Below are 23548 nucleotides of genomic sequence, written 5' to 3' on the forward strand. Positions count from 1 at the left end.
GATTATGACATCATAATGCAAAAAAGAAATAAACAAAAGCTTACGGCACCTGAGGTTCCTAGTTGGTCTCCCATACAAGTACTAACCAGGCCCGAGTCTGGATGGCTTCCGAGATCTGACGAGATCAGGCATTTTCAGACTGGTATGGCCGTAAGTGAAATTAAGAGAATGCGATCTCGCTAATGTTGGTAGAATATCAAACTCTGGTTGCGACAAAAGACAAGACGCTTCTGCATAGGGAAAAAAGTGGTCTGATTATGACATCATAATGCAAAAAATAAATAAACAAAAGCTTACGACACATGAGGTTCCTAGTTGGTCTCAAATACAAGTACTAACCAGGCCCGAGTCTGGATGGCTTCCGAGATCTGACGAGATCAGGCATTTTCAGACTGGTATGGCCGTAAGGGAAATTAAGAGAATGCGATCTCGCTAATGTTGGTAGAATATCAAACTCTGGTTGCGACAAAAGACAAGACGCTTCTGGATAGGGAAAAAAGTGGTCTGATTATGACATCATAATGCAAAAAAGAAATAAACAAAAGCTTACGGCACCTGAGGTTCCTAGTTGGTCTCCCATATGGTCTGATTATGACATCATAATGCAAAAAAGAAATAAACTAAAGCTTACGGCACCTGAGGTTCCTAGTTGGTCTCCCATACAAGTACTAACCAGGCCCGAGTCTGGATGGCTTCCGAGATCTGACGAGATCAGGCATTTTCAGACTGGTATGGCCGTAAGTGAAATTAAGAGAATGCGATCTCGCTAATGTTGGTAGAATATCAAACTCTGGTTGCGACAAAAGACAAGACGCTTCTGGATAGGGAAAAAAGTGGTCTGATTATGACATCATAATGCAAAAAAGAAATAAACAAAAGCTTACGGCACCTGAGGGTCCTAGTTGGTCTCCCATACAAGTACTAACCAGGCCCGAGTCTGGATGGCTTCCGAGATCTGACGAGATCAGGCATTTTCAGACTGGTATGGCCGTAAGTGAAATTAAGAGAATGCGATCTCGCTAATGTTGGTAGAATATCAAACTCTGGTTGCGACAAAAGACAAGACGCTTCTGCATAGGGAAAAAAGTGGTCTGATTATGACATCATAATGCAAAAAATAAATAAACAAAAGCTTACGGCACCTGAGGTTCCTAGTTGGTCTCCCATACAAGTACTAAGCAGGCCCGAGTCTGGATGGCTTCCGAGATCTGACGAGATCAGGCATTTTCAGACTGGTATGGCCGAAAGTGAAATTATGAGAATGCGATCTCGCTAATGTTGGTAGAATATCAAACTCTGGTTGCGACAAAAGACAAGACGCTTCTGCATAGGGAAAAAAGTGGTCTGATTATGACATCATAATGCAAAAAATAAATAAACAAAAGCTTACGGCACCTGAGGTTCCTAGTTGGTCTCAAATACAAGTACTAACCAGGCCCGAGTCTGGATGGCTTCCGAGATCTGACGAGATCAGGCATTTTCAGACTGGTATGGCCGTAAGTGAAATTATGACAATGCGATCTCGTTAATGTTGGTAGAATATCAAACTCTGGTTGCGCCAAAAGACAAGATGCTTCTGGATAGGGAAAAAAGTGGTCTGATTATGACATCATAATGCAAAAAAGAAATAAACAAAAGCTTACGGCACCTGAGGTTCCTAGTTGGTCTCCCATACAAGTACTAACCAGGCCCGAGTCTGGATGGCTTCCGAGATCTGACGAGATCAGGCATTTTCAGACTGGTATGGCCGTAAGTGAAATTAAGAGAATGCGATCTCGCTAATGTTGGTAGAATATCAAACTCTGGTTGCGACAAAAGACAAGACGCTTCTGGATAGGGAAAAAAGTGGTCTGATTATGACATCATAATGCAAAAAAGAAATAAACAAAAGCTTACGGCACCTGAGGTTCCTAGTTGGTCTCCCATAGGGAAAAAAGTGGTCTGATTATGACATCATAATGCAAAAAAGAAATAAACAAAAGCTTACGGCACCTGAGGTTCCTAGTTGGTCTCCCATACAAGTACTAACCAGGCCCGAGTCTGGATGGCTTCCGAGATCTGACGAGATCAGGCATTTTCAGACTGGTATGGCCGTAAGTGAAAATAAGAGAATGCGATCTCGCTAATGTTGGTAGAATATCAAACTCTGGTTGCGACAAAAGACAAGACGCTTCTGGATAGGGAAAAAAGTGGTCTGATTATGACATCATAATGCAAAAAAGAAATAAACTAAAGCTTACGGCACCTGAGGTTCCTAGTTGGTCTCCCATACAAGTACTAACCAGCCCCGAGTCTGGATGGCTTCCGAGATCTGACGAGATCAGGCATTTTCAGACTGGTATAGCCGTAAGTGAAATTAAGAGAATGCGATCTCGCTAATGTTGGTAGAATATCAAACTCTGGTTGCGACAAAAGACAAGACGCTTCTGGATTAGGGAAAAAAGTGGTCTGATTATGACATCATAATGCAAAAAAGAAATAAACAAAAGCTTACGGCACCTGAGGTTCCTAGTTGGTCTCCCATACAAGTACTAACCAGGCCCGTGTCTGGATGGCTTCCGAGATCTGACGAGATCAGGCATTTTCAGACTGGTATGGCCGTAAGTGAAATTAAGAGAATGCGATCTCGCTAATGTTGGTAGAATATCAAACTCTGGTTGCGACAAAAGACAAGACACTTCTGGATAGGGAAAAAGTGGTCTGATTATGACATCATAATGCAAAAAAGAAATAAACAAAAGCATACGGCACCTGAGGTTCCTAGTTGGTCTCCCATAGGGAAAAAAGGGGTCTGATTATGACATCATAATGCAAAAAAGAAATAAACAAAAGCTTACGGCACCTGAGGTTCCTAGTTGGTCTTCCATACAAGTACTAACCAGGCCCGAGTCTGGATGGCTTCCGAGATATGACGAGATCAGGCATTTTCAGACTGGTATGGCCGTAAGTGAAATTAAGAGAATGCGATCTCGCTAATGTTGGTAGAATATCAAACTCTGGTTGCGACAAAAGACAAGACGCTTCTGGATAGGGAAAAAAGTGGTCTGATTATGACATCATAATGCAAAAAAGAAATAAACAAAAGCTTACGGCACCTGAGGTTCCTAGTTGGTCTCCCATAGGGAAAAAAGTGGTCTGATTATGACATCATAATGCAAAAAAGAAATAAACAAAAGCTTACGGCACCTGAGGTTCCTAGTTGGTCTCCCATACAAGTACTAACCAGGCCCAAGTCTGGATGGCTTCCGAGATCTGACGAGATCAGGCATTTTCAGACTGGTCTGGCCGTAAGTGAAATTAAGAGAATGCGATCTCGTTAATGTTGGTAGAATATCAAACTCTGGTTGCGACAAAAGACAAGATGCTTCTGGATAGGGAAAAAAAGTGGTCTGATTATGACATCATAATACAAAAAAGAAATAAACAAAAGCTTACGGCACATGAGGTTCCTAGTTGGTCTCCCATACAAGTACTAACCAGGCCCGAGTCTGGATGGCTTCCGAGATCTGACGAGATCAGGCATTTTCAGACTGGTATGGCCGTAAGTGAAATTAAGAGAATGCGATCTCGCTAATGTTGGTAGAATATCAAACTCTGGTTGCGACAAAATACATTTCGCTTCTGGATAGGGAAAAAAGTGGTCTGATTATGACATCATAATGCAAAAAAGAAATAAACAAAAGCTTACGGCACCTGAGGTTCCTAGTTGGTCTCCCATACAAGTACTAACCAGGCCCGTATCTGGATGGCTTCCGAGATCTGGCATTTTCAGACTGGTATGGCCATAAGTGAAATTAAGAGAATGCAATCTCGCTAATGTTGGTAGAATATCAAACTCTGGTTGCGACAAAAGACAAGACGCTTCTGGATAGGGAAAAAAGTGGTCTGATTATGACATCATAATGCAAAAAAGAAATAAACAAAAGCTTACGGCACCTGAGGTTCCTAGTTGGTCTCCCATACAAGTACTAACCAGGCCCGAGTCTGGATAGCTTCCGAGATCTGACGAGATCAGGCATTTTCAGACTGGTATGGCCGTAAGTGAAATTAAGAGAATGCGATCTCGCTAATGTTGGTAGAATATCAAACTCTGGTTGCGACAAAAGACAAGACGCTTCTGGATAGGGAAAAAAGTGGTCTGATTATGACATCATAATGCAAAAAAGAAATAAACAAGAGATTACGGCACCTGAGGTTCCTAGTTGGTCTCCCATAGGGAAAAAAGTGGTCTGATTATGACATCATAATGCAAAAAAGAAATAAACAAAAGCTTACGGCATCTGAGGTTCCTAGTTGGTCTCCCATACAAGTACTAACCAGTCCCAAGTCTGGATGGCTTCCGAGATCTGACGAGATCAGGCATTTTCAGACTGGTATGGCCGTAAGTGAAATTAAGGGAATGCGATCTCGTTAATGTTGGTAGAATATCAAACTCTGGTTGCGACAAAAGACAAGATGCTTCTGGATAGGGAAAAAAGTGGTCTGATTATGACATCATAATGCAAAAAAGAAATAAACAAAAGCTTACGGCACCTGAGGTTCCTAGTTGGTCTCCCATACAAGTACTAACCAGGCCCGAGTCTGGATGGCTTCCGAGATCTGACGAGATCAGGCATTTTCAGACTGGTATGGCCGTAAGTGTAATTAAGAGAATGCGATCTCGCTAATGTTGGTAGAATATCAAACTCTGGTTGCGACAAAAGACAAGACGCTTCTGGATAGGGAAAAAAGTGGTCTGATTATGACATCATAATGCAAAAAAGAAATAAACAAAAGCTTACGGCACCTGAGGTTCCTAGTTGTTCTCCCATACAAGTACTAACCAGGCCCGTGTCTCGATGGCTTCCGAGATCTGACGAGATCAGGCATTTTCAGACTGGTATGGCCATAAGTGAAATTAAGAGAATGCGATCTCGCTAATGTTGGTAGAATATCAAACTCTGGTTGCGACAAAAGACAAGACGCTTCTGGATAGGGAAAAAAGTGGTCTGATTATGACATCATAATGCAAAAAAGAAATAAACAAAAGCTTACGGCACCTGAGGTTCCTAGTTGGTCTCCCATACATGTACTAACCAGGCCCGAGTCTGGATGGCTTCCGAGATCTGACGAGATCAGGCATTTTCAGACTGGTATGGCCGTAAGTGAAATTAAGAGAATGCGATCTTGCTAATGTTGGTAGAATATCAAACTCTGGTTGCGACAAAAGACAAGACGCTTCTGGATAGGGAAAAAAGTGGTCTGATTATGACATCATAATGCAAAAAAGAAATAAACAAAAGCTTACGGCACCTGAGGTTCCTAGTTGGTCTCCCATACAAATACTAACCAGCCCCGAGTCTGGATGGCTTCCGAGATCTGACAAGATCAGGCATTTTCAGACTGGTATAGCCGTAAGTGAAATTAAGAGAATGCGATCTCGCTAATGTTGGTAGAATATCAAACTCTGGTTGCGACAAAAGACAAGACGCTTCTGGATAGGGAAAAAAGTGGTCTGATTATGACATCATAATGCAAAAAAGAAATAAACAAAAGCTTACGGCACCTGAGGTTCCTAGTTGGTCTCCCATACAAGTACTAACCAGGCCCGAGTCTGGATGGCTTCAGAGATCTGACGAGCTCAGGCATTTTCAGACTGGTATGGCCGTAAGGGAAATTAAGAGAATGCGATCTCGCTAATGTTGGTAGAATATCAAACTCTGGTTGCGAAAAAGACAAGACGCTTCTGGATAGGGAAAAAAGTGGTCTGATTATGACATCATAATGCAAAAAAGAAATAAACAAAAGCTTACGGCACCTGAGGTTCCTAGTTGGTCTCCCATACAAGTACTAACCAGGCCCAAGTCTGGATGGCTTCCGAGATCTGACGAGATCAGGCATTTTCAGACTGGTATGGCCGTAAGTGAAATTAAGAGAATGCGATCTGGCTAATGTTGGTAGAATATCAAACTCTGGTTGCGACAAAAGACAAGACGCTTCTGGATAGGGAAAAAAGTGGTCTGATTATGACATCATAATGCAAAAAAGAAAGAAACAAAAGCTTACGGCACCTGAGGTTCCTAGTTGGTCTCCCATAGGGAAAAAAGTGGTCTGATTATGACATCATAATGCAAAAAAGAAATAAACAAAAGCTTACGGCACCTGAGGTTCCTAGTTGGTCTCCCATACAAGTACTAACCAGGCCCGAGTCTGGATGGCTTCCGAGGTCTGACGAGATCAGGCATTTTCAGACTGGTATGGCCTTAAGTGAAATTAAGAGAATACGTTCTCGCTAATGTTGGTAGAATATCAAACTCTGGTTGCGACAAAAGACAAGACGCTTCTGGATAGGGAAAAAAGTGGTCTGATTATGACATCATAATGCAAAAAAGAAATAAACAAAAGCTTACGGCACCTGAGGTTCCTAGTTGGTCTCCCATAGGGAAAAAAGTGGTCTGATTATGACATCATAATGCAAAAAAGAAATAAACAAAAGCTTACGGCACCTGAGGTTCCTAGTTGGTCTCCCATACAAGTACTAACCAGGCCCGAGTCTGGATGGCTTCCGAGATCTGACGAGATCAGGCATTTTCAGACTGGTATGGCCTTAAGTGAAATTAAGAGAATGCGTTCTCGCTAATGTTGGTAGAATATCAAACTCTGGTTGCGACAAAAGACAAGACGCTTCTGTATAGGGAAAAAAGTGGTCTAATTATGACATCATAATGCAAAAAAGAAATAAACAAAAGCTTACGGCACCTGAGGTTCCTAGTTGGTCTCCCATAGGGAAAAAAGTGGTCTGATTATGACATCATAATTCAAAAAAGAAATAAACAAAAGCTTACGGCACCTGAGGTTCCTAGTTGGTCTCCCATACAAGTACTAACCAGGCCCGAGTCTGGATGGCTTCTGAGATCTGACGAGATCAGGCATTTTCAGACTGGTATGGCCATAAGTGAAATTAAGAGAATGCGATCTCGCTAATGTTGGTAGAATATCAAACTCTTGTTGCGACAAAAGACAAGATGCTTCTGGATAGGGAAAAAAGTGGTCTGATTATGACATCATAATGCAAAAAAGAAATAAACAAAAGCTTACGGCACCTGAGGTTCCTAGTTGGTCTCCCATACAAGTACTAACCAGGCCCGAGTCTGGATGGCTTCCGAGATCTGACGAGATCAGGCATTTTCAGACTGGTATGGCCGTAAATGAAATTGAGAGAATGCGATCTCGCTAATGTTGGTAGAATATCAAACTCTGGTTGCGACAAAAGACAAGACGCTTCTGGATAGGGAAAAAAGTGGTCTGATTATGACATCATAATGCAAAAAAGAAATAAACAAAATCTTACAGCACCTGAGGTTCCTAGTTGGTCTCCCATACAAGTACTAACCAGGCCCGAGTCTGGATGGCATCCGAGATCTGACGAGATCAGGCATTTTCAGACTGGAATGGCCGTAAATGAAATTAAGAGAATACGATCTCGCTAATGTTGGTAGAATATCAAACTCTGGTTGCGACAAAAGACAAGACGCTTCTGGATAGGGAAAAAAGTGGTCTGATTATGACATCATAATGCAAAAAAGAAATAAACAAAAGCTTACGGCACCTGAGGTTCCTAGTTGGTCTCCCATACAAGTACTAAACAGGCCCGAGTCTGGATGGCTTCCGAGATCTGACGAGATCAGGCATTTTCAGACTGGTATGGCCGTAAGTGAAATTAAGAGAATGCGATCTCGCTAATGTTGGTAGAATATCAAACTCTGGTTGCGACAAAAGACAAGACGCTTCTGGATAGGGAAAAAAGTGGTCTAATTATGACATCATAATCCAAAAAAGAAATAAACAAAAGCTTACGGCACCTGAGGTTCCTAGTTGGTCTCCCATACAAGTACTAACCAGGCCCGAGTCTGGATGGCTTCCGAGATCTGACGAGATCAGGCATTTTCAGACTGGTATGGCCGTAAGTGAAATTAAGAGAATACGATCTCGCTAATGTTGGTAGAATATCAAACTCTGGTTGCGACAAAAGACAAGACGCTTCTGGATTGGGAAAAAAGTGGTCTGATTATGACATCATAATGCAAAAAAGAAATAAACAAAAGCTTACGGCACCTGAGGTTCCTAGTTGGTCTCCCATAGGGAAAAAAGTGGTCTGATTATGACATCATAATGCAAAAAAGAAATAAACAAAAGCTTGCGGCAACTGAGGTTCCTAGTTGGTCTTCCATACAAGTTCTAACTAGGCCCGAGTTTGGATGGCTTCCGAGATCTGACGAGATCAGGCATTTTCAGACTGGTATGGCCGTAAGTGAAATTAAGAGAATGCGATCTCGCTAATGTTGGTAGAATATCAAACTCTGGTTGCGACAAAAGACAAGACGCTTCTGGATAGGGAAAAAAGTGGTCTGATTATGACATCATAATGCAAAAAAGAAATAAACAAAAGCTTACGGCACCTGAGGTTCCTAGTTGGTCTCCCATACAAGTACTAAACAGGCCCGAGTCTGGATGGCTTCCGAGATCTGACGAGATCAGGCATTTTCAGACTGGTATGGCCGTAAGGGAAATTAAGAGAATGCGATCTCGCTAATGTTGGTAGAATATCAAACTCTGGTTGCGACAAAAGACAAGACGCTTCTGGATAGGGAAAAAAGTGGTCTGATTATGACATCATAATGCAAAAAAGAAATAAACAAAAGCGTACGGCACCTGAGGTTCCTAGTTGGTCTCCCATACAAGTACTAACCAGGCCCGATTCTGGATGGCTTCCGAGATCTGGCATTTTCAGACTGGTATGGCCGTAAGTGAAATTAAGAGAATGCGATCTCGCTAATGTTGGTAGAATATCAAACTCTGGTTGCGACAAAAGACAAGACGCTTCTGGATAGGGAAAAAAGTGGTCTGATTATGACATCATAATGCAAAAAAGAAATAAACAAAAGCTTACGGCACCTGAGGTTCCTAGTTGGTCTCCCATAGGGAAAACAGTGGTCTGATTATGACATCATAATGCCAAAAAGAAATAAACAAAAGCTTACGGCACCTGAGGTTCCTAGTTGGTCTCCCATACAAGTACTAACCAGGCCCGAGTCTGGATGGCTTCCGAGATCTGACGAGATCAGGCATTTTCAGACTGGTATGGCCGTAAGCGAAATTTATAGAATGCGATCTCGCTAATGTTGGTAGAATATCAAACTCTGGTTGCGACAAAAGACAAGACGCTTCTGGATAGGGAAAAAAGTGGTCTGATTATGACATCATAATGCAAAAAAGAAATAAACAAAAGCTTACGGCACCTGAGGTTCCTAGTTGGTCTCCCATACAAGTACTAACCAGGCCCGAGTCTGGATGGCTTCAGAGATCTGACGAGATCAGGCATTTTCAGACTGGTATGGCCGTAAGGGAAATTAAGAGAATGCGATCTCGCTAATGTTGGTAGAATATCAAACTCTGGTTGCGAAAAAGACAAGACGCTTCTGGATAGGGAAAAAAGTGGTCTGATTATGACATCATAATGCAAAAAAGAAATAAACAAAAGCTTACGGCACCTGAGGTTCCTAGTTGGTCTCCCATACAAGTACTAACCAGGCCCGAGTCTGGATGGCTTCAGAGATCTGACAAGATCAGGCATTTTCAGACTGGTATGGCCGTAAGGGAAATTAAGAGAATGCGATCTCGCTAATGTTGGTAGAATATCAAACTCTGGTTGCGAAAAAGACAAGACGCTTCTGGATAGGGAAAAAAGTGGTCTGATTATGACATCATAATGCAAAAAAGAAATAAACAAAAGCTTACGGCACCTGAGGTTCCTAGTTGGTCTCCCATACAAGTACTAACCAGGCCCAAGTCTGGATGGCTTCCAAGATCTGACGAGATCAGGCATTTTCAGACTGGTATGGCCGTAAGTGAAATTAAAAGAATGCGATCTGGCTAATGTTGATAGAATATCAAACTCTGGTTGCGACAAAAGACAAGACGCTTCTGGATAGGGAAAAAAGTGGTCTGATTATGACATCATAATGCAAAAAAGAAATAAACAAAAGCTTACGGCACCTGAGGTTCCTAGTTGGTCTCCCATAGGGAAAAAAGTGGTCTGATTATGACATCATAATGCAAAAAAGAAATAAACAAAAGCTTACGGCACCTGAGGTTCCTAGTTGGTCTCCCATACAAGTACTAACCAGGCCCGAGTCTGGATGGCTTCCGAGATCTGACGAGATCAGGCATTTTCAGACTGGTATGGCCTTAAGTGAAATTAAGAGAATGCGTTCTCGCTAATGTTGGTAGAATATCAAACTCTGGTTGCGACAAAAGACAAGACGCTTCTGTATAGGGAAAAAAGTGGTCTAATTATGACATCATAATGCAAAAAAGAAATAAACAAAAGCTTACGGCACCTGAGGTTCCTAGTTGATCTCCCATAGGGAAAAAAGTGGTCTGATTATGACATCATAATTCAAAAAAGAAATAAACAAAAGCTTACGGCACCTGAGGTTCCTAGTTGGTCTCCCATACAAGTACTAACCAGGCCCGAGTCTGGATAGCTTCTGAGATCTGACGAGATCAGGCATTTTCAGACTGGTATGGCCGTAAGTGAAGTTAAGAGAATGCGATCTCGCTAATGTTGGTAGAATATCAAACTCTTGTTGCGACAAAAGACAAGATGCTTCTGGATAGGGAAAAAAGTGGTCTGATTATGACATCATAATGCAAAAAAGAAATAAACAAAAGCTTACGGCAACTGAGGTTCTTAGTTGGTTTCCCATACAAGTACTAACCAGGCCCGAGTCTGAATGGCTTCCGAGATCTGACGAGATCAGGCATTTTCAGACTGGTATGGCCGTAAGTGAAATTAAGAGAATGCGATCTCGCTAATGTTGGTAGAATATCAAACTCTGGTTGCGACAAAAGACAAGATGCTTCTGGATAGGGAAAAAAGTGGTCTGATTATGACATCATAATGCAAAAAAGAAATAAACAAAAGCTTACGGCACCTGAGGTTCCTAGTTGGTCTCCCATACAAGTACTAACCAGGCCCGAGTCTGGATGGCTTCCGAGATCTGACGAGATCAGGCATTTTCAGACTGGTATGGCCGTAAATGAAATTGAGAGAATGCGATCTCGCTAATGTTGGTAGAATATCAAACTCTGGTTGCGACAAAAGACAAGACGCTTCTGGATAGGGAAAAAAGTGGTCTGATTATGACATCATAATGCAAAAAAGAAATAAACAAAAGCTTACAGCACCTGAGGTTCCTAGTTGGTCTCCCATACAAGTACTAACCAGGCCCGAGTCTGGATGGCATCCGAGATCTGACGAGATCAGGCATTTTCAGACTGGAATGGCCGTAAATGAAATTAAGAGAATGCGATCTCGCTAATGTTGGTAGAATATCAAACTCTGGTTGCGACAAAAGACAAGACGCTTCTGGATAGGGAAAAAAGTGGTCTGATTATGACATCATAATGCAAAAAAGAAATAAACAAAAGCTTACGGCACCTGAGGTTCCTAGTTGGTCTCCCATACAAGTACTAACCAGGCCCGAGTCTGGATGGCTTCCGAGATCTGACGAGATCAGGCATTTTCAGACTGGTATGGCCGTAAGTGAAATTAAGAGAATGCGATCTCGCTAATGTTGGTAGAATATCAAACTCTGGTTGCGACAAAAGACAAGACGCTTCTGGATAGGGAAAAAAGTGGTCTGATTATGACATCATAATGCAAAAAAGAAATAAACAAAAGCTTACGGCACCTGAGGTTCCTAGTTGGTCTCCCATAGGGAAAAAAGTGGTCTGATTATGACATCATAATGCAAAAAAGAAATAAACAAAAGCTTGCGGCAACTGAGGTTCCTAGTTGGTCTTCCATACAAGTTCTAACTAGGCCCGAGTTTGGATGGCTTCCGAGATCTGACGAGATCAGGCATTTTCAGACTGGTATGGCCGTAAGTGAAATTAAGAGAATGCGATCTCGCTAATGTTGGTAGAATATCAAACTCTGGTTGCGACAAAAGACAAGACGCTTCTGGATAGGGAAAAAAGTGGTCTGATTATGACATCATAATGCAAAAAAGAAATAAACAAAAGCTTACGGCACCTGAGGTTCCTAGTTGGTCTCCCATACAAGTACTAACCAGGCCCGAGTCTGGATGGCTTCCGAGATCTGACGAGATCAGGCATTTTCAGACTGGTATGGCCGTAAGTGAAATTAAGAGAATGCGATCTCGCTAATGTTGGTAGAATATCAAACTCTGGTTGCGACAAAAGACAAGACGCTTCTGGATTGGGAAAAAAGTGGTCTGATTATGACATCATAATGCAAAAAAGAAATAAACAAAAGCTTACGGCACCTGAGGTTCCTAGTTGGTCTCCCATACAAGTACTAACCAGGCCCGAGTCTGGATGGCTTCCGAGATCTGACGAGATCAGGCATTTTCAGACTGGTATGGCCGTAAGTGAAATTAAGAGAATGCGATCTCGCTAATGTTGGTAGAATATCAAACTCTGGTTGCGACAAAAGACAAGACGCTTCTGGATTGGGAAAAAAGTGGTCTGATTATGACATCATAATGCAAAAAAGAAATAAACAAAAGCTTACGGCACCTGAGGTTCCTAGTTGGTCTCCCATAGGGAAAAAAGTGGTCTGATTATGACATCATAATGCAAAAAAGAAATAAACAAAAGCTTACGGCACCTGAGGTTCCTAGTTGGTCTCCCATACAAGTACTAACCAGGCCCGAGTCTGGATAGCTTCCGAGATCTGACGAGATCAGGCATTTTCAGACTGGTATGGCCGTAAGTGAAATTGAGAGAATGCGATCTCGCTAATGTTGGTAGAATATCAAACTCTGGTTGCGACAAAAGACAAGACGCTTCTGGATTGGGAAAAAAGTGGTCTGATTATGACATCATAATGCAAAAAAGAAATAAACAAAAGCTTACGGCACCTGAGGTTCCTAGTTGGTCTCCCATAGGGAAAAAAGTGGTCTGATTATGACATCATAATGCAAAAAAGAAATAAACAAAAGCTTGCGGCAACTGAGGTTCCTAGTTGGTCTTCCATACAAGTTCTAACTAGGCCCGAGTTTGGATGGCTTCCGAGATCTGGCATTTTCAGACTGGTATGGCCGTAAGTGAAATTAAGAGAATGCGATCTCGCTAATGTTGGTAGAATATCAAACTCTGGTTGCGACAAAAGACAAGACGCTTCTGGATAGGGAAAAAAGTGGTCTGATTATGACATCATAATGCAAAAAAGAAATAAACAAAAGCTTACGGCACCTGAGGTTCCTAGTTGGTCTCCCATACAAGTACTAACCAGGCCCGAGTCTGGATGGCTTCCGAGATCTGACGAGATCAGGCATTTTCAGACTGGTATGGCCATAAGTGAAATTAAGTGAATGCGATCTCGCTAATGTTGGTAGAATATCAAACTCTGGTTGCGACAAAAGACAAGACGCTTCTGGATAGGGAAAAAAGTGGTCTGATTATGACATCATAATGCAAAAAAGAAATAAACAAAAGCTTACGGCACCTGAGGTTCCTAGTTGGTGTCCCATACAAGTACTAACCAGGCCCGAGTCTGGATGGCTTCCGAGATCTGGCATTTTCAGACTGGTACGGCCGTAAGTGAAATTAAGAGAATGGGATCTCGCTAATGTTGGTAGAATATAAAACTCTGGTTGCGACAAAAGACAAGACGCTTCTGGATAGGGAAAAAAGTGGTCTGATTATGACATCATAATGCAAAAAAGAAATAAACAAAAGCGTACGGCACCTGAGGTTCCTAGTTGGTCTCCCATACAAGTACTAACCAGGCCCGATTCTGGATGGCTTCCGAGATCTGGCATTTTCAGACTGGTATGGCCGTAAGTGAAATTAAGAGAATGCGATCTCGCTAATGTTGGTAGAATATCAAACTCTGGTTGCGACAAAAGACAAGACGCTTCTGCATAGGGAAAAAAGTGGTCTGATTATGACATCATAATGCAAAAAAGAAATAAACAAAAGCTTACGGCACCTGAGGTTCCTAGTTGGTCTCCCATACAAGTACTAACCAGGCCCGAGTCTGGATGGCTTCCGAGATCTGATGAGATCAGGCATTTTCAGACTGGTATGGACGTAAGTGAAATTAAGAGAATGCGATCTCGCTAATGTTGGTAGAATATCAAACTCTGGTTGCGACAAAAGACAAGACGCTTCTGGATAGGGAAAAAAGTGGTCTGATTATGACATCATAATGCAAAAAAGAAATAAACAAAAGTTAACGGCACCTGAGGTTCCTAGTTGGTCTCCCATACAAGTACTAACCAGGCCCGAGTCTGGATGGCTTCTGAGATCTGACGAGATCAGGCATTTTCAGACTGGTATGGCCGTAAGTGAAATTAAGAGAATGCGATCTCGCTAATGTTGGTAGAATATCAAACTCTGATTGCGACAAAAGACAAGACGCTTCTGGATAGGGAAAAAAGTGGTCTGATTATGACATCATAATGCAAAAAAGAAATAAACAAAAGCTTACGGCACCTGAGGTTCCTAGTTGGTCTCCCATACAAGTACTAAACAGGCCCGAGTCTGGATGGATTCCGAGATCTGACGAGATCAGGCATTTTCAGACTGGTATGGCCGTAAGTGAAATTAAGAGAATGCGATCTGGCTAATGTTGGTAGAATATCAAACTCTGGTTGCGACAAAAGACAAGACGCTTCTGGATAGGGAAAAAAGTGGTCTGATTATGACATAATAATGCGAAAAATGAAATAAACAAAAGCTTACGGCACCTGAGGTTCCTAGTTGGTCTCCCATACAAGTACTAACCAGGCCCGAGTCTGGATGGCTTCCAAGATCTGACGAGATCAGGCATTTTCAGACTGGTATGGCCTTAAGTGAAATTAAGAGAATACGTTCTCGCTAATGTTGGTAGAATATCAAACTCTGGTTGCGACAAAAGACAAGACGCTTCTGGATAGGGAAAAAAGTGGTCTGATTATGACATCATAATGCAAAAAAGAAATAAACAAAAGCTTACGGCACCTGAGGTTCCTAGTTGGTCTCCCATAGGGAAAAAAGTGGTCTGATTATGACATCATAATGCAAAAAAGAAATAAACAAAAGCTTACGGCACCTGAGGTTCCTAGTTGGTCTCCCATAGGGAAAAAAGTGGTCTGATTATGACATCATAATGCAAAAAAGAAATAAACAATAGCTTACGGCACCTGAGGTTCCTAGTTGGTCTCCCATACAAGTACTAACCAGGTCCGAGTCTGGATGGCTTCCTAGATCTGACGAGATCAGGCATTTTCAGACTGGTATGTCCGTAAGGGAAATTAAGAATATGTGATCTCGCTAATGTTGGTAGAATAACAAACTCTGGTTGCGACAAAAGACAAGACGCTTCTGGATAGGGAAAAAAGTGGTCTGATTATGACATCATAATGCAAAAAAGAAATAAACAAAAGCTTACGGCACCTGAGGTTCCTAGTTGGTCTCCCATAGGGAAAAAAGTGGTCTGATTATGACATCATAATGCAAACAAGAAATAAACAAAAGCTTACGGCACCTGAGGTTCCTAGTTGGTCTCCCATACAAGTACTAACCAGGCCAGAGTCTGGATGGCTTCCGAGATCTGATGAGATCAGGCATTTTCAGACTGGTATTGCCGTAAGTGAAATTAAGAGAATGCGATCTCGCTAATGTTGGTAGAATATCAAACTCTGGTTGCGACAAAAGACAAGACGCTTCTGGATAGGGAAAAAAGTGGTCTGATTATGACATCATAATGCAAAAAAGAAATAAACAAAAGCTTACGGCACCTGAGGTTCCTAGTTCGTCTCCCATACAAGTACTAACCAGGCCCAAGTCTGGATGGCTTCCGAGATCTGACGAGATCAGGCATTTTCAGACTGGTATGGCCGTAATTGAAATTAAGAGAATGCGATCTCGCTAATGTTGGTAGAATATCAAACTCTGGTTGCGACAAAAGACAAGACGCTTCTGGATAGGGAAAAAAGTGGTCTGATTATGACATCATAATGCAAAAAAGAAATAAACAAAAGCTTACTGCACCTGAGGTTCCTAGTTGGTCTCCCATACAAGTACTAACCAGACCCGAGTCTGGATGGTTTCCGAGATCTGACGAGATCAGGCATTTTCAGACTGGTATGGCCATAAGTGAAATTAAGAGAATGCGATCTCGCTAATGTTGGTAGATTATCAAACTCTGGTTGCGACAAAAGACAAGACGCTTCTGGATAGGGAAAAAAGTGGTCTTATTATGACATCATAATGCAAAAAAGAAATAAACAAAAGCTTACGGCACCTGAGGTTCCTAGTTGGTCTCCCATACAAGTACTAACCAGGCCCGAGTCTGGATGGCTTCCGAGATCTGACAAGATCAGGCATTTTCAGACTGGTATGGCCGTAAGAGAAATTAAGAGAATGCGATCTCGCTAATGTTGGTAGAATATCAAACTCTGGTTGCGACAAAAGACAAGACGCTTCTGGATAGGGAAAAAAGTGGTCTGATTATGACATCATAATGCAAAAAAGAAATAAACAAAAGCTTACGGCACCTGAGGTTCCTAGTTGGTCTCCCATAGGGAAAAAAGTGGTCTGATTATGACATCATAATGCAAAAAAGAAATAAACAAAAGCTTAAGGCACCTGAGGTTCCTAGTTGGTCTCCCATACAAGTACTAACCAGGCCCGAGTATGGATGGCTTCCGAGATCTGACGAGATCAGGCATTTTCAGACTGGTATGGCCGTAAGGGAAATTAAGAGAATGCGATCTCGCTAATGTTGGTAGAATATCAAACTCTGGTTGCGACAAAAGACAAGACGCTTCTGGATAGGGAAAAAAGTGGTCTGATTATGACATCATAATGCAAAACAGAAATAAACAAAAGCTTACGGCACCTGAGGTTCCTAGTTGGTCTCCCATAGGGAAAAAAGTGGTCTGATTATGACATCATAATGCAAAAAAGAAATAAACAAAAGCTTACGGCACCTGAGGTTCCTAGTTGGTCTCCCATACAAGTACTAACCAGGCCCAAGTCTGGATGGCTTCCGAGATCTGACATTTTCAGACTGGTATGGCCGTAAGTGAAATTAAGAGAATGCGATCTCGCTAATGTTGGTAGAATATCAAACTCTGGTTGCGACAAAAGACAAGACGCTTCTGGATAGGGAAAAAAGTGGTCTGATTATGACATCATAATGCAAAAAAGAAATAAACAAAAGCTTACGGCACCTGAGGTTCCTAGTTGGTCTCCCATACAAGTACTAACCAGGCCCGAGTCTGGATGGCTTCCGAGATCTGACGAGATCAGGCATTTTCAGACTGGTATGGCCGTAAGTGAAATTAAGAGAATGCGATCTCGCTAATGTTGGTAGAATATCAAACTCTGGTTGCGACAAAAGACAAGACGCTTCTGGATAGGGAAAAAAGTGGTCTGATTATGACATCATAATGCAAAAAATAAATAAACAAAAGCTTACGGCACCTGAGGTTCCTAGTTGGTCTCCCATAGGGAAAAAAGTGGTCTGATTATGACATCATAATGCAAAAAAGAAATAAACAAAAGCTTACGGCAGCTGAGGTTCCTAGTTGGTCTCCCATACAAGTACTAACCAGGCCCGAGTCTGGATGGCTTCCGAGATCTGACGAGATCAGGCATTTTTAGACTGGTATGGCCTTAAGTGAAATTAAGAGAATACGTTCTCGCTAATGTTGGTAGAATATCAAACTCTGGTTGCGACAAAAGACAAGACGCTTCTGGATAGGGAAAAAAGTGGTCTGATTATGATATCATAATGCAAAAAAGAAATAAACAAAAGCTTACGGCACCTGAGGTTCCTAGTTGGTCTCCCATAGGGAAAAAAGTGGTCTGATTATGACATCATAATGCAAAAAAGAAATAAACAAAAGCTTACGGCACCTGAGGTTCCTAGTTGGTCTCCCATACAAGTACTAACCAGGCCCGAGTCTGGATGGCTTCCGAGATCTGACGAGATCAGGCATTTTCAGACTGGTATGGCCTTAAGTGAAATTAAGAGAATGCGTTCTCGCTAATGTTGGTAGAATATCAAACTCTGGTTGCGACAAAAGACAAGACGCTTCTGTATAGGGAAAAAAGTGGTCTAATTATGACATCAAAATGCAAAAAAGAAATAAACAAAAGCTTACGGCACCTGAGGTTCCTAGTTGGTCTCCCATAGGGAAAAAAGTGGTCTGATTATGACATCATAATTCAAAAAAGAAATAAACAAAAGCTTACGGCACCTGAGGTTCCTAGTTGGTCTCCCATACAAGTACTAACCAGGCCCGAGTCTGGATGGCTTCTGAGATCTGACGAGATCAGGCATTTTCAGACTGGTATGGCCGTAAGTGAAATTAAGAGAATGCGATCTCGCTAATGTTGGTAGAATATCAAACTCTTGTTGCGACAAAAGACAAGATGCTTCTGGATAGGGAAAAAAGTGGTCTGATTATGACATCATAATGCAAAAAAGAAATAAACAAAAGCTTACGGCAACTGAGGTTCTTAGTTGGTTTCCCATACAAGTACTAACCAGGCCCGAGTCTGAATTGCTTCCGAGATCTGACGAGATCAGGCATTTTCAGACTGGTATAGCCGTAAGTGAAATTAAGAGAATGCGATCTCGCTAATGTTGGTAGAATATCAAACTCTGCTTGCGACAAAAGACAAGACTCTTCTGGATAGTGAAAAAAGTGGTCTGATTATGACATCATAATGCAAAAAAGAAATAAACAAAAGCTTACGGCACCTGAGGTTCCTAGTTGGTCTCCCATACAAGTACTAACCAGGCCCGAGTCTGGATGGCTTCCGAGATCTGACGAGATCAGGCATTTTCAGACTGGTATGGCCGTAAATGAAATTGAGAGAATGCGATCTCGCTAATGTTGGTAGAATATCAAACTCTGGTTGCGACAAAAGACAAGACGCTTCTGGATAGGGAAAAAAGTGGTCTGATTATGACATCATAATGCAAAAAAGAAATAAACAAAAGCTTACAGCACCTGAGGTTCCTAGTTGGTCTCCCATACAAGTACTAACCAGGCCCGAGTCTGGATGGCATCCGAGATCTGACGAGATCAGGCATTTTCAGACTGGAATGGCCGTAAATGAAATTAAGAGAATGCGATCTCGCTAATGTTGGTAGAATATCAAACTCTGGTTGCGACAAAAGACAAGACGCTTCTGGATAGGGAAAAAAGTGGTCTGATTATGACATCATAATGCAAAAAAGAAATAAACAAAAGCTTACGGCACCTGAGGTTCCTAGTTGGTCTCACATAGGGAAAAAAGTGGTCTGATTATGACATCATAATGCAAAAAAGAAATAAACACAAGCATACGGCACCTGAGATTCCTAGTTGGTCTCCTATACAAGTACTAACCAGGCCCAAGTCTGGATAGCTTCCGAGATCTGACGAGATCAGGCATTTTCAGACTAGTATGGCCGTAAGTGAAATTAAGCCAAAACGATCTCGTTAATGTTGGTAGAATATCAAACTCTGGTTGCGACAAAAGACAAGATGCTTCTGGATAGGGAAAAAAGTGGTCTGATTATGACATCATAATGCAAAAAAGAAATAAACAAAAGCTTACGGCACCTGAGGTTCCTAGTTGGTCTCCCATACAAGTACTAACCAGGCCCGAGTCTGGATGGCTTCCGAGATCTGACGAGATCAGGCATTTTCAGACTGGTATGGCCGTAAGTGAAATTAAGAGAATACGATCTCGCTAATGTTGGTAGAATATCAAACTCTGGTTGCGACAAAAGACAAGACGCTTCTGGATAGGGAAAAAAAGTGGTCTGATTATGACATCATAATGCAAAAAAGAAATAAACAAAAGCGTACGGCACCTGAGGTTCCTAGTTGGTCTCCCATACAAGTACTAACCAGACCCGAGTCTGGATGGCTTCCGAGATCTGACAAGATCAGGCATTTTCAGACTGGTATGGCCGTAAGTGAAACTAAGAGAATGCGATCTCACTAATGTTGGTAGAATATCAAACTCTGGTTGCGACAAAAGACAAGACGCTTCTGGATAGGGAAAAAAGTGGTCTGATTATGACATCATAATGCAAAAAAGAAATAAACAAAAGCTTACGGCACCTGAGGTTCCTAGTTGGTCTCCCATAGGGAAAAAAAGTGGTCTGATTATGACATCATAATGCAAAAAAGAAATAAACAAAAGCTTACGGCACCTGAGGTTCCTAGTTGGTCTCCCATACAAGTACTAACCAGGCCCGAGTCTGGATGGCTTCCGAGATCTGACGAGATCAGGCATTTTCAGACTGGTATGGCCGTAAGTGAAATTAAGAGAATGCGATCTCGCTAATGTTGGTAGAATATCAAACTCTGGTTGCGACAAAAGACAAGACGCTTCTGGATAGGGAAAAAAGTGGTCTGATTATGACATCATAATGCAAAAAAGAAATAAACAAAAACTTACAGCACCTGAGGTTCCTAGTTGGTCTCCCATACAAGTACTAAACAGACCCAAGTCTGGATGGCTTCCGAGATCTGACGAGATCAGGCATTTTCAGACTGGTATGGCCGTAAGTGAAATTAAGAGAATGCGATCTCGCTAATGTTGGTAGAATATCAAACTCTGGTTGCGACAAAAGACAAGACGCTTCTGGATAGGGAAAAAAGTGGTCTGATTATGACATCATAATGCAAAAAAGAAATAAACAAAAATTTATGGCACCTGAGGTTCCTAGTTGGTCTCCCATACAAGTACTAACCAGGCCCGAGTCTGGATGGCTTCCGAGATCTGATGAGATCAGGCATTTTCAGACTGGTATGGCCGTAAGTGAAATTAAGAGAATGCGATCTCGCTAATGTTGGTAGAATATCAAACTCTGGTTGCGACAAAAGACAAGACGCTTCTGGATAGGGAAAAAAGTGGTCTGATTATGACATCATAATGCAAAAAAGAAATAAACAAAAGCTTACGGCACCAGAGGTTCCTAGTTGGTCTCCCATACAAGTACTAACCAGACCCGAGTATGGATGGCTTCTGAGATCTGACGAGATCAGGCATTTTCAGACTGGTATGGCCGTAAGTGAAATTAAGAGAATGCGATCTCGCTAATGTTGGTAGAATATCAAACTCTGGTTGCGACAAAAGACAAGACGCTTCTGGATAGGGAAAAAAGTGGTCTGATTATGACATCATAATGCAAAAAAGAAATAAACAAAAGCTTACAGCACCTGAGGTTCCTAGTTGGTCTCCCATACAAGTACTAACCAGACCCGAGTCTGGATGGCTTCCGAGATCTGACGAGATCAGGCATTTTCAGACTGGTATGGCCGTAAGTGAAATTAAGAGAATGCGATCTCGCTAATGTTGGTAGAATATCAAACTCTGGTTGCGACAAAAGACAAGACGCTTCTGGATAGGGAAAAAAGTGGTCTGATTATGACATCATAATGCAAAAAAGAAATAAACAAAAATTTATGGCACCTGAGGTTCCTAGTTGGTCTCCCATACAAGTACTAACCAGGCCCGAGTCTGGATGGCTTCCGAGATTTGATGAGATCAGGCATTTTCAGACTGGTATGGCCGTAAGTGAAATTAAGAGAATGCGATCTCGCTAATGTTGGTAGAATATCAAACTCTGGTTGCGACAAAAGACAAGACGCTTCTGGATAGGGAAAAAAGTGGTCTGATTATGACATCATAATGCAAAAAAGAAATAAACAAAAGCTTACGGCACCTGAGGTTCCTAGTTGGTCTCCCATACAAGTACTAACCAGGCCCGAGTCTGGATGGCTTCCGAGATCTGACGAGATCAGGCATTTTCAGACTGGTATGGCCGTAAGGGAAATTAAGAGAATGCGATCTCGCTAATGTTGGTAGAATATCAAACTCTGGTTGCGACAAAAGACAAGACGCTTCTGGATAGTGAAAAAAGTGGTCTGATTATGACATCATAATGCAAAAAATAAATAAACAAAAGCTTACGGCACCTGAGGTTCCTAGTTGGTCTCCCATAGGGAAAAAAGTGGCCTGATTATGACATCATAATGCAAAAAAGAAATAAACAAAAGCTTACAGCACCTGAGGTTCCTAGTTGGTCTCCCATACAAGTACTAACCAGGCCCGAGTCTGGATGGCTTCCGATATCTGGCATTTTCAGACTGGTATGGCCGTAAGTGAAATTAAGAGAATGCGATCTCGCTAATGTTGGTAGAATATCAAACTCTGGTTGCGAGAAAAGACAATACGCTTCTGGATAGGGAAAAAAGTGGTCTGATTATGACATCATAATGCAAAAAATAAATAAACAAAAGCGTACGGCACCTGAGGTTCCTAGTTGGTCTCCCATACAAGTACTAACCAGACCCGAGTCTGGATGGCTTCCGAGATCTGACGAGATTAGGCATTTTCAGACTGGTATGGCCGTAAGTGAAATTAAGAGAATGCGATCTCGCTAATGTTGGTAGAATATCAAACTCTGGTTGCAACAAAAGACAAGACGCTTCTGGATAAGGAAAAAAGTGGTCTGATTATGACATCATAATGCAAAAAAGAAATAAACAAAAGCTTACGGCACCTGAGGTTCCTAATTGGCCTCCCATACAAGTACTAACCAGGCCCGAGTCTTGATGGCTTCCGAGATCTGATGAGATCAGGCATTTTCAGACTGGTATGGCCGTAAGTGAAATTAAGAGAATGCGATCTCGCTAATGTTGGTAGAATATCAAACTCTGGTTGCGAGAAAAGACAATACGCTTCTGGATAGGGAAAAAAGTGGTCTGATTATGACATCATAATGCAAAAAAGAAATAAACAAAAGCTTATGGCACCTGAGGTTCCTAGTTGGTCTCCCATACAAGTACTAACCAGGCCCAAGTCTGGATGGCTTCTGAGATCTGACGAGATCAGGCATTTTCAGACTGGTATGGCCGTAAGGGAAATTAAGAGAATGCGATCTCGCTAATGTTGGTAGAATATCAAACTCTGGTTGCGACAAAAGACAAGACGCTTCTGGATAGGGAAAAAAGTGGTCTGATTATGACATCATAATGCAAAAAAGAAATAAACAAAAGCTTACAGCACCTGAGGTTCCTAGTTGGCCTCCCATACAAGTACTAACCAGGCCCGAGTCTTGATGGTTTCCGAGATCTGGCATTTTCAGACTGGTATGGCCGTAAGTGAAATTAAGAGAATGCGATCTCACTAATGTTGGTAGAATATCAAACTCTGGTTGCGAGAAAAGACAATACGCTTCTGGATAGGGAAAAAAGTGGTCTGATTATGACATCATAATGCAAAAAAGAAATAAACAAAAGCTTACAGCACCTGAGGTTCCTAGTTGGCCTCCCATATAATTACTAACCAGGCCCGAGTCTTGATGGCTTCCGAGATCTGGCATTTTCAGACTGGTATGGCCGTAAGTGAAATTAAGAGAATGCGATCTCACTAATGTTGGTAGAATATCAAACTCTGGTTGCGAGAAAAGACAATACGCTTCTGGATAGGGAAAAAAGTGGTCTGATTATGACATCATAATGCAAAAAAGAAA

At 41.8% G+C, this 23548-nt stretch overlaps 72 pseudogenes; all 72 read right to left on the reverse strand.

Moving 5' to 3' along the window:
• Positions 1–37: 37 nt before the first annotated feature.
• On the reverse strand, positions 38–156 carry LOC134594110 (5S ribosomal RNA; annotated as a pseudogene).
• A 468-nt stretch (positions 157–624) lies between these two features.
• Positions 625–743, reverse strand: LOC134594111 (5S ribosomal RNA; annotated as a pseudogene).
• A 134-nt stretch (positions 744–877) lies between these two features.
• Positions 878–996, reverse strand: LOC134597382 (5S ribosomal RNA; annotated as a pseudogene).
• A 134-nt stretch (positions 997–1130) lies between these two features.
• Positions 1131–1249, reverse strand: LOC134596771 (5S ribosomal RNA; annotated as a pseudogene).
• A 134-nt stretch (positions 1250–1383) lies between these two features.
• LOC134588781 (5S ribosomal RNA) lies at positions 1384–1502 on the reverse strand (annotated as a pseudogene).
• Positions 1503–1636: 134 nt separating this feature from the next.
• Positions 1637–1755, reverse strand: LOC134594112 (5S ribosomal RNA; annotated as a pseudogene).
• Positions 1756–1980: 225 nt separating this feature from the next.
• Positions 1981–2099, reverse strand: LOC134594113 (5S ribosomal RNA; annotated as a pseudogene).
• A 134-nt stretch (positions 2100–2233) lies between these two features.
• On the reverse strand, positions 2234–2352 carry LOC134587819 (5S ribosomal RNA; annotated as a pseudogene).
• A 135-nt stretch (positions 2353–2487) lies between these two features.
• Positions 2488–2606, reverse strand: LOC134594992 (5S ribosomal RNA; annotated as a pseudogene).
• Positions 2607–2830: 224 nt separating this feature from the next.
• LOC134588427 (5S ribosomal RNA) lies at positions 2831–2949 on the reverse strand (annotated as a pseudogene).
• A 225-nt stretch (positions 2950–3174) lies between these two features.
• Positions 3175–3293, reverse strand: LOC134595231 (5S ribosomal RNA; annotated as a pseudogene).
• A 135-nt stretch (positions 3294–3428) lies between these two features.
• Positions 3429–3547, reverse strand: LOC134596976 (5S ribosomal RNA; annotated as a pseudogene).
• Positions 3548–3924: 377 nt separating this feature from the next.
• Positions 3925–4043, reverse strand: LOC134594023 (5S ribosomal RNA; annotated as a pseudogene).
• A 225-nt stretch (positions 4044–4268) lies between these two features.
• On the reverse strand, positions 4269–4387 carry LOC134596977 (5S ribosomal RNA; annotated as a pseudogene).
• Positions 4388–4521: 134 nt separating this feature from the next.
• LOC134594115 (5S ribosomal RNA) lies at positions 4522–4640 on the reverse strand (annotated as a pseudogene).
• Positions 4641–4774: 134 nt separating this feature from the next.
• Positions 4775–4893, reverse strand: LOC134589088 (5S ribosomal RNA; annotated as a pseudogene).
• A 134-nt stretch (positions 4894–5027) lies between these two features.
• Positions 5028–5146, reverse strand: LOC134596334 (5S ribosomal RNA; annotated as a pseudogene).
• Positions 5147–5280: 134 nt separating this feature from the next.
• LOC134589208 (5S ribosomal RNA) lies at positions 5281–5399 on the reverse strand (annotated as a pseudogene).
• A 134-nt stretch (positions 5400–5533) lies between these two features.
• On the reverse strand, positions 5534–5652 carry LOC134597934 (5S ribosomal RNA; annotated as a pseudogene).
• Positions 5653–5785: 133 nt separating this feature from the next.
• On the reverse strand, positions 5786–5904 carry LOC134587974 (5S ribosomal RNA; annotated as a pseudogene).
• Positions 5905–6129: 225 nt separating this feature from the next.
• Positions 6130–6248, reverse strand: LOC134597898 (5S ribosomal RNA; annotated as a pseudogene).
• A 225-nt stretch (positions 6249–6473) lies between these two features.
• LOC134597270 (5S ribosomal RNA) lies at positions 6474–6592 on the reverse strand (annotated as a pseudogene).
• A 225-nt stretch (positions 6593–6817) lies between these two features.
• Positions 6818–6936, reverse strand: LOC134589318 (5S ribosomal RNA; annotated as a pseudogene).
• Positions 6937–7070: 134 nt separating this feature from the next.
• Positions 7071–7189, reverse strand: LOC134594838 (5S ribosomal RNA; annotated as a pseudogene).
• Positions 7190–7323: 134 nt separating this feature from the next.
• LOC134587976 (5S ribosomal RNA) lies at positions 7324–7442 on the reverse strand (annotated as a pseudogene).
• Positions 7443–7576: 134 nt separating this feature from the next.
• Positions 7577–7695, reverse strand: LOC134594415 (5S ribosomal RNA; annotated as a pseudogene).
• Positions 7696–7829: 134 nt separating this feature from the next.
• Positions 7830–7948, reverse strand: LOC134594116 (5S ribosomal RNA; annotated as a pseudogene).
• Positions 7949–8426: 478 nt separating this feature from the next.
• Positions 8427–8545, reverse strand: LOC134595088 (5S ribosomal RNA; annotated as a pseudogene).
• A 468-nt stretch (positions 8546–9013) lies between these two features.
• LOC134592505 (5S ribosomal RNA) lies at positions 9014–9132 on the reverse strand (annotated as a pseudogene).
• Positions 9133–9266: 134 nt separating this feature from the next.
• On the reverse strand, positions 9267–9385 carry LOC134595304 (5S ribosomal RNA; annotated as a pseudogene).
• Positions 9386–9518: 133 nt separating this feature from the next.
• LOC134597666 (5S ribosomal RNA) lies at positions 9519–9637 on the reverse strand (annotated as a pseudogene).
• A 133-nt stretch (positions 9638–9770) lies between these two features.
• LOC134595335 (5S ribosomal RNA) lies at positions 9771–9889 on the reverse strand (annotated as a pseudogene).
• A 225-nt stretch (positions 9890–10114) lies between these two features.
• On the reverse strand, positions 10115–10233 carry LOC134597271 (5S ribosomal RNA; annotated as a pseudogene).
• Positions 10234–10458: 225 nt separating this feature from the next.
• LOC134594029 (5S ribosomal RNA) lies at positions 10459–10577 on the reverse strand (annotated as a pseudogene).
• A 134-nt stretch (positions 10578–10711) lies between these two features.
• LOC134587747 (5S ribosomal RNA) lies at positions 10712–10830 on the reverse strand (annotated as a pseudogene).
• A 134-nt stretch (positions 10831–10964) lies between these two features.
• On the reverse strand, positions 10965–11083 carry LOC134594839 (5S ribosomal RNA; annotated as a pseudogene).
• A 134-nt stretch (positions 11084–11217) lies between these two features.
• On the reverse strand, positions 11218–11336 carry LOC134587758 (5S ribosomal RNA; annotated as a pseudogene).
• A 134-nt stretch (positions 11337–11470) lies between these two features.
• On the reverse strand, positions 11471–11589 carry LOC134594117 (5S ribosomal RNA; annotated as a pseudogene).
• A 478-nt stretch (positions 11590–12067) lies between these two features.
• LOC134594119 (5S ribosomal RNA) lies at positions 12068–12186 on the reverse strand (annotated as a pseudogene).
• Positions 12187–12320: 134 nt separating this feature from the next.
• Positions 12321–12439, reverse strand: LOC134594120 (5S ribosomal RNA; annotated as a pseudogene).
• Positions 12440–12664: 225 nt separating this feature from the next.
• Positions 12665–12783, reverse strand: LOC134594036 (5S ribosomal RNA; annotated as a pseudogene).
• A 468-nt stretch (positions 12784–13251) lies between these two features.
• On the reverse strand, positions 13252–13370 carry LOC134594913 (5S ribosomal RNA; annotated as a pseudogene).
• Positions 13371–13990: 620 nt separating this feature from the next.
• Positions 13991–14109, reverse strand: LOC134595775 (5S ribosomal RNA; annotated as a pseudogene).
• A 134-nt stretch (positions 14110–14243) lies between these two features.
• Positions 14244–14362, reverse strand: LOC134596522 (5S ribosomal RNA; annotated as a pseudogene).
• Positions 14363–14496: 134 nt separating this feature from the next.
• On the reverse strand, positions 14497–14615 carry LOC134595724 (5S ribosomal RNA; annotated as a pseudogene).
• Positions 14616–14750: 135 nt separating this feature from the next.
• Positions 14751–14869, reverse strand: LOC134588032 (5S ribosomal RNA; annotated as a pseudogene).
• A 316-nt stretch (positions 14870–15185) lies between these two features.
• LOC134589089 (5S ribosomal RNA) lies at positions 15186–15304 on the reverse strand (annotated as a pseudogene).
• A 225-nt stretch (positions 15305–15529) lies between these two features.
• Positions 15530–15648, reverse strand: LOC134597741 (5S ribosomal RNA; annotated as a pseudogene).
• A 134-nt stretch (positions 15649–15782) lies between these two features.
• Positions 15783–15901, reverse strand: LOC134598319 (5S ribosomal RNA; annotated as a pseudogene).
• Positions 15902–16035: 134 nt separating this feature from the next.
• On the reverse strand, positions 16036–16154 carry LOC134588151 (5S ribosomal RNA; annotated as a pseudogene).
• Positions 16155–16288: 134 nt separating this feature from the next.
• Positions 16289–16407, reverse strand: LOC134596280 (5S ribosomal RNA; annotated as a pseudogene).
• A 225-nt stretch (positions 16408–16632) lies between these two features.
• Positions 16633–16751, reverse strand: LOC134588481 (5S ribosomal RNA; annotated as a pseudogene).
• Positions 16752–17219: 468 nt separating this feature from the next.
• Positions 17220–17338, reverse strand: LOC134594121 (5S ribosomal RNA; annotated as a pseudogene).
• Positions 17339–17563: 225 nt separating this feature from the next.
• On the reverse strand, positions 17564–17682 carry LOC134589217 (5S ribosomal RNA; annotated as a pseudogene).
• Positions 17683–17907: 225 nt separating this feature from the next.
• Positions 17908–18026, reverse strand: LOC134597273 (5S ribosomal RNA; annotated as a pseudogene).
• A 225-nt stretch (positions 18027–18251) lies between these two features.
• On the reverse strand, positions 18252–18370 carry LOC134594797 (5S ribosomal RNA; annotated as a pseudogene).
• A 134-nt stretch (positions 18371–18504) lies between these two features.
• LOC134588336 (5S ribosomal RNA) lies at positions 18505–18623 on the reverse strand (annotated as a pseudogene).
• A 134-nt stretch (positions 18624–18757) lies between these two features.
• On the reverse strand, positions 18758–18876 carry LOC134594840 (5S ribosomal RNA; annotated as a pseudogene).
• Positions 18877–19010: 134 nt separating this feature from the next.
• LOC134587759 (5S ribosomal RNA) lies at positions 19011–19129 on the reverse strand (annotated as a pseudogene).
• Positions 19130–19354: 225 nt separating this feature from the next.
• Positions 19355–19473, reverse strand: LOC134597275 (5S ribosomal RNA; annotated as a pseudogene).
• A 134-nt stretch (positions 19474–19607) lies between these two features.
• LOC134594122 (5S ribosomal RNA) lies at positions 19608–19726 on the reverse strand (annotated as a pseudogene).
• Positions 19727–19861: 135 nt separating this feature from the next.
• LOC134588565 (5S ribosomal RNA) lies at positions 19862–19980 on the reverse strand (annotated as a pseudogene).
• A 226-nt stretch (positions 19981–20206) lies between these two features.
• Positions 20207–20325, reverse strand: LOC134594123 (5S ribosomal RNA; annotated as a pseudogene).
• A 134-nt stretch (positions 20326–20459) lies between these two features.
• On the reverse strand, positions 20460–20578 carry LOC134594754 (5S ribosomal RNA; annotated as a pseudogene).
• A 134-nt stretch (positions 20579–20712) lies between these two features.
• On the reverse strand, positions 20713–20831 carry LOC134596100 (5S ribosomal RNA; annotated as a pseudogene).
• Positions 20832–20965: 134 nt separating this feature from the next.
• On the reverse strand, positions 20966–21084 carry LOC134597183 (5S ribosomal RNA; annotated as a pseudogene).
• Positions 21085–21218: 134 nt separating this feature from the next.
• On the reverse strand, positions 21219–21337 carry LOC134596414 (5S ribosomal RNA; annotated as a pseudogene).
• A 134-nt stretch (positions 21338–21471) lies between these two features.
• Positions 21472–21590, reverse strand: LOC134587870 (5S ribosomal RNA; annotated as a pseudogene).
• Positions 21591–21724: 134 nt separating this feature from the next.
• LOC134594656 (5S ribosomal RNA) lies at positions 21725–21843 on the reverse strand (annotated as a pseudogene).
• A 468-nt stretch (positions 21844–22311) lies between these two features.
• LOC134588795 (5S ribosomal RNA) lies at positions 22312–22430 on the reverse strand (annotated as a pseudogene).
• Positions 22431–22564: 134 nt separating this feature from the next.
• Positions 22565–22683, reverse strand: LOC134597761 (5S ribosomal RNA; annotated as a pseudogene).
• A 134-nt stretch (positions 22684–22817) lies between these two features.
• Positions 22818–22936, reverse strand: LOC134595149 (5S ribosomal RNA; annotated as a pseudogene).
• Between the last annotated feature and the right edge of the window lie 612 nt (positions 22937–23548).

This window comes from Pelobates fuscus, chromosome 2, assembly GCF_036172605.1.
Source record: "Pelobates fuscus isolate aPelFus1 chromosome 2, aPelFus1.pri, whole genome shotgun sequence".
Classification (NCBI taxonomy): Eukaryota; Metazoa; Chordata; class Amphibia; order Anura; family Pelobatidae; genus Pelobates; species Pelobates fuscus.